Below are 5,969 nucleotides of genomic sequence, written 5' to 3'. Positions count from 1 at the left end.
GCATTGACTAGTCAAAATAGATGAGGTGGCCAGGGAGCTCCAGGCCGGCGGTCAAACGGCGACGGCGCCGCCGATTCAGGTTCGCGCGGACGAATTAACCACGCCACTCGACTCAGCACGCCGCGGTGAATGCAAGGGTACCATCGCCGCCCCAAAATCGTCGCCGGAGCTAGTCCGACGGCGAGGTGCTGCGGCGGTGTCCACGGGCCTACGATGCTGGGTATGCTAGGGGATGCTCGAGGAGGAGCGAGGATGCTCAGGAGGGTCGCCGGCTCACCGTGAGCACGTAGGGCATGTCGGCGAGACCGATGGAGGTTTGAATCGCCGGATTTCATGTCGCCGGTGTCGGAGAAGATGACCTCGTCGGCGCCGATTTAGGGCACGGCGGCTTAATTCCTTTTGTGGGTTGACCTTGTCGAGGACGGTGATCACGCCGGTGTGCTTGTCTTGGCTCGAGGAGGCTTCTATCGCCGGCGGTAATGGATACTAGCGGAGCCAGGGTTTCGGTTTGGGAGAGAATTGAGCAGGAGGAGGAAGAACTCGGGCCAGGGTTTCGTCGTGGGGTATTTATAAGCTCCAGAGATGAGCCTCGTCACGAATTGGAGTAAGGAGAGGACGCCAGCGAGGGAGAGAAGAAGAACACGGCGTCGAGGTGGCCTCCAGTGCTCGGAGGGGATGAGGACGACCACCTCCCGTTGTTTTATTTAGCGAAGGGGTATCGTGGGCTACGGTTTGGTGATGGTCTGGGCCAAGTGTTGGGCTGCTCCTGGGCTCGATCTTTGGGCTGCGGTGGCCAGGTGAGCTCTTTTTCCTCTTTTTGCTTTTTTCTATATTCTGTTTTCAATTCTGTTTTATAATCCTTCTTTTAATTTCAAATTTAAATCATATGTTACCATGCAGGTATCAAATTTTGAATTTCAGTAGGACTATTGAAGGATGAATCCTTTCCTGCATTGTTTTTGGGATAAACATTTTATACATGTGAGCTACATTGCAAACTTTTATTGATCATGATTTTATATTCTCATTATATTTTTATGTTTTTCTTGTGGATCAATCTATTTGAAGTATTATAGTTGGTAAGTCTAGCTCAAAGTATCTTAGAGTTTACCATTAGGACTTGTTATCTTGTTTGAGGAGTTGGTTGTTCACATATGATTTTTTTTGTGAGCATCAACTATTGGGGTTTTATGATTTCTATTACAACCCCCTATAAAGTTAACACTATTATTAAATTTGAAAGTATCTAAGGTAGGCATTGTTCTATCATGGTTGATCTTGGTTACAAAGATAAATAGTTGATCACCATGTGTGGGTTTTAACTATAGAACTTATCATTGGATACCCCTTGTGTTTAGTAATTGAGCATGAGAGTGCAATGCTAGGGTTGTAATGATGTTCACCTAATGACCATGGGTTTGATTCACAATTATGGTCTAGGTTTATATTATGATCACCATAGTGTTACATAAACTAAAGTTGGGATTTAATTCTAGGTTGTAAAGATGAGATGACAACATATTGCATGTGTTAGGGTTTAATCTCCCCTAACCATGATAATATGGTTACTTGCTTCCTATTTTATGTGCTTCCCTAATTACTAAAGATTTGAGAATTGGTTTTATCTTCTACCAATTAACTTCTAATATTATCCTCAATTTATCATTAAAGTAACTACATTGGTTATAGTTCTTTTTATAGTTAACTTTGGTCATATGGATATATGGTTTCTCACCATATAAAGTATAAGGTTTTACTCTAAGGTTTTCTTATGTTTCTTAAATAAAGAATATATGGAATGTAGATATGGTAGAATTCTACTTATGATCACCAATTGAATCACAAGTTAAGGTTGGAATATAAGCCTAGGATTGCCTACTAGTTGCCACCCTATGATTTCATGTGGGGAATAATATCTAATAATCATATTAGGGTTTAACTTATCCTCACATACCTCAAGAGCATGATCATGGATTAGGCATGATCAACTTGTTCTTAATATCTCTACCTCAAGTTCTTAGGGTTTATGATCATCACTCAATTTATAATGATCAAGGTTTGGCTTCCTAAGGGATCTCTCATTAAATGGGTTTCTCACTTCCATGATCAAGCATTGTCTTGATGAACTAAGGTGTAGCACTTCTATTTTATTTTCTAGGATGAGCTATTATGGTGGCCTCTATAATTGATATCCCAGGAGATTGCCTGAGTTATTTCTTAGGATTCTTTCCAGGGAATGATGATATAATCATCTGAGTATATGGATAGTTCTTTTTCCCAAGTCCAAGTGTTGCCTCATTAAATTGAGTGTAACACCATAACTTGAGTTCCCTAATATAGGAATAGTTATTCTAGGGTTTATGGTGTACTCCTAATATTTTAGTGCAATGGTTGTCCTTTATTCTTAAATAGGTAAAGCTAAGATTGGCATGATTGGTCCCTCTCTTATTTGGGAAAGACTTTAATACTAACCTAATATTAGGCTCCATAGAGGTTGATGTGAACATCAAGATCTATGTTTAACATTAATGGTTATCTCTATCTAAGGTTGTCTTGAAGATAATGATTTGAATACTTGGATGTATATCCAAGGTTTAACTCAAAGTTTGTTATTGCTTCTTTAATAATTATAATAGAACTCTCACCTCTCTAGGTTTGATGTGTAATAACTTGGAATGGAGAAGAATATCTATTTATGGAGTGGATCTTCTTGTTATATTTCCAATGTGGAAGTGGAATGAATACCATGAGGTTTCATGGTAGGATTAGGATTAGTTTTAAGGCATGGAGAAGATAGTCAAGAATGGCTTCTCCATTTTATTGTTACTTGGTTTGTACTTAAACAGATGTTCTTATTTTATGGCAAAGGTTACCATATTATGATCTTTAATAAGATCAAGTAATTGATCCTTGATTCATATGTTCTTGTGTTGGTTTTAATTCCATTTGATCTAACCCCTTAGATCAAATCATCTCTACCCAAAACAAGGTTTTAGTAAAGTCACATTGAGGTTTATAGCGCTTGACTTGATGAGCTACTTCAATTCCACCAAGGTCAAGTGAAACTTCGATTCTTTGTGGATCGTTTTACTTTAGAGCGAAAATTCCCCAGATTTTCTATGCATGAATGCAATGCACACATCTGTTTCCTCTATTTTTGTAACCCCAGTACCTGGGATATTACAGTCTCTACCCCTTAAACTAAACTTCGTCCTCGAAGTTTGATATCTCTCACGTTTCGGAGTGTGGATCTGTCTTGTGCAGACTACATCTTTTCTCAAACTCCTTGGTGATCTCACTGGATATAATTGAATATATCCCTTGTCCAGATTCTTCCTGGAATCCATTAGGGTTTGTCTCTGAACATTAGTTTCTAACTCCAGTTCTATGATTTTCTTCCGGGAATCTAATAATACCTGTCTCTGAACCATGGCTCTTACTTTGATTCATTGATTTCTTCCAACTATTATAATCTTGTTTCCTTTCTCATTGAATATTCAATGATTAGGACTTCTTCTGTCCCGACAGTCTTAATTGAGGACTAATTGGATAACAATCTCCTATTTGAAAAAATAGGTCTTTGTTTTCCCTTACTACCAAAAGTGCAAGAATGGTACTTGGTAAGGCACTTACCATGGAAATGGTTGTGATGGTTTCTTTCCCTAGGAATGGATTAGACTCATTTAGTCCATCCAATCAGAGTTTATAATTGATACCTATAACTATTTTGGGTTATTTAGGTTCCATGAAAGGAATCATTCTATTAGTCTTTGGTATTGGTATGTTCAATTTCCTTCGGTCTTTGGCCTTATTGAGCTGTATATGGTATATAGTATTTTCTTCGTCCAACTTCTTTATGCTTAACTTACTTGAGCTTTCGTACTTCTGAGTAAATATTACTCACTTTCTCAAGTTCTAGTCCTCTTCTTTCTTCCTCGAGGTATGAATCTCGGCTTCTGTCCGACATCCTTCGAAAGTGGTGTTCAACAATCTTATGAAAATAAGATTGAACTTCCTCTCGATTCAGACCTTCTTCTTCTATTTTGTTCCAAGTATTGAGTCATTGTACATCCAACTTGATTTTTACTCCCCCTTAGAGTTTTCTATGGTTTTCAACTCCTTTTCTTCCAACTATAGGACTTATAGTTGGAGTATTGGTCTGGGTCAGACTTATGGTTTGTGCTCCTTCTAAGGTTTTGCAAAGAATATATGTGGTGCATCCACTCAATTGTGGACTATTTGTAATACCAACTGATACCAGCTGTGGTTATTATACCAACGGTGGCTATTTGATATCTAAAAAAATGGATTTTATTATAGGTTCTCGATCAACCGGACGAGATATCTTCTGCTTTATCTCACGTATTGATCCTATATCAATTGTGGTCTTCTGATATCAACTATGGTCTTCTTATATCTGTTATGGTTTCAGATATCATCTTCCTTCATTCAGGGTTTATTTTGCAAGAAAACCACTAGCTGATACTATGATTATAGCATCCAAAGTGATTTCCCATGCATTCCCTCTTCCTTAATGACTATGGTTCTACTTCTACTTCTCCATAATCATCATATTTCTCACCTTCATGCTTCTTATGTACTAAAGTACTCCTCTGTGGAGGTAAAGCATGAATGTTGATTGGTACTACCTTCTGAATATTGTGGTTGCTTCCCACAACTTTGTTTTCTTTCTTCTAATGAACCTTCATCTTGTCTTCCGAATCTTCCAATTGCCGCTTCCTCACACGAATACTATTACCCTCTAGATCTATAGCATCAAGTAAGGACTTGATTTTGCAACATGCATTTGCATATCAAAGTCAAACTTCATGTATGGATCTAGTCAAACAATGAAAATCCATAAAATCCAAGAAGATTCAGCTTTGTGCTTATAATACACACCATCGTAGGCCTGAATAAAATAGTTGAGTAAGACATCTCTAAACATCAGGCTCGATGTGTAGTATATAACACCACATAAGATAGGTTTATATCGTGATACTTAGCACGAATATATGGGATTCTACTATTTGTCTCAACTTTTACCTTAATTGCACATTTGCAATGAGATAAACTTGAAACAAAGTGGTCTGGGATGGTTGAGGTTAACCTAAGTTCTTTGGAAGTATTAACTTGGCTTCCATTTTATTTGAGGACTACTTCACATGACATGTCTAAGTTCTAACTTTGCTACTCTAAACACGTACATAACTATGGAAATCTAGCTCCTATTCTTCCAAGTGTTTCAATCCTAAGTCTATGGTCATGATGTGCTTGGCACACTTCCCATTGTTTTGAAGCATCATTCTTACACTATTGTTTTGCCCTTGGCTTCTTATTGTACTCCTCTTAATTAATTATGAGGTTCTAGTCCATCACATAATTATTCTGAGGTGAATCATATATGATTTCTATTTCTACCATGTAAGTAGGCATATTTTATTCCTATCTCTCTTCCTTACCTCCCATGATTGACTCATCATGGTCTATACTACCTCATATAAATCAGAGTTATCACTTACTATCTATTGTTTCACATGTCTAAATAAATTTTACTTACCCTATTACTTGTCTGGGTCTACATCTTCTAGTAGGATATCTTTCGTATATACTATCTTCATCCTGGTATTACTCCTATTAAATGTCTGAATAGTTCTTACTTAATCATAACGTGAGTTGGTACACATCTTCCAATAGGATATCTTCCTTATGGTTGTATCCTCTCTTTGGACTACCATGTATTGTATACCAACTGTGATCCACCCATCTATTGTTTAGGAACTTAATTGTGTACTACATGTTTGGGATTAGCTGACTAACTTTACTTTATCTTGGTGAGCTAGGTAAGAAATGTTGACTCAAGTGTGTCAGGATTATTCTCAAGTGAATATCCATCTCAAGTCATAAGAAGTATTTGGTTTATCTACAACAACTTCCTATAGACACTACCAATCCTATAGGTCTCCTTT

The sequence above is a fragment of the Lolium perenne genome, chromosome 2, assembly GCF_019359855.2.
Source record: "Lolium perenne isolate Kyuss_39 chromosome 2, Kyuss_2.0, whole genome shotgun sequence".
Classification (NCBI taxonomy): Eukaryota; Viridiplantae; Streptophyta; class Magnoliopsida; order Poales; family Poaceae; genus Lolium; species Lolium perenne.
Note: the sequence above shows the minus strand (reverse complement) of the source record.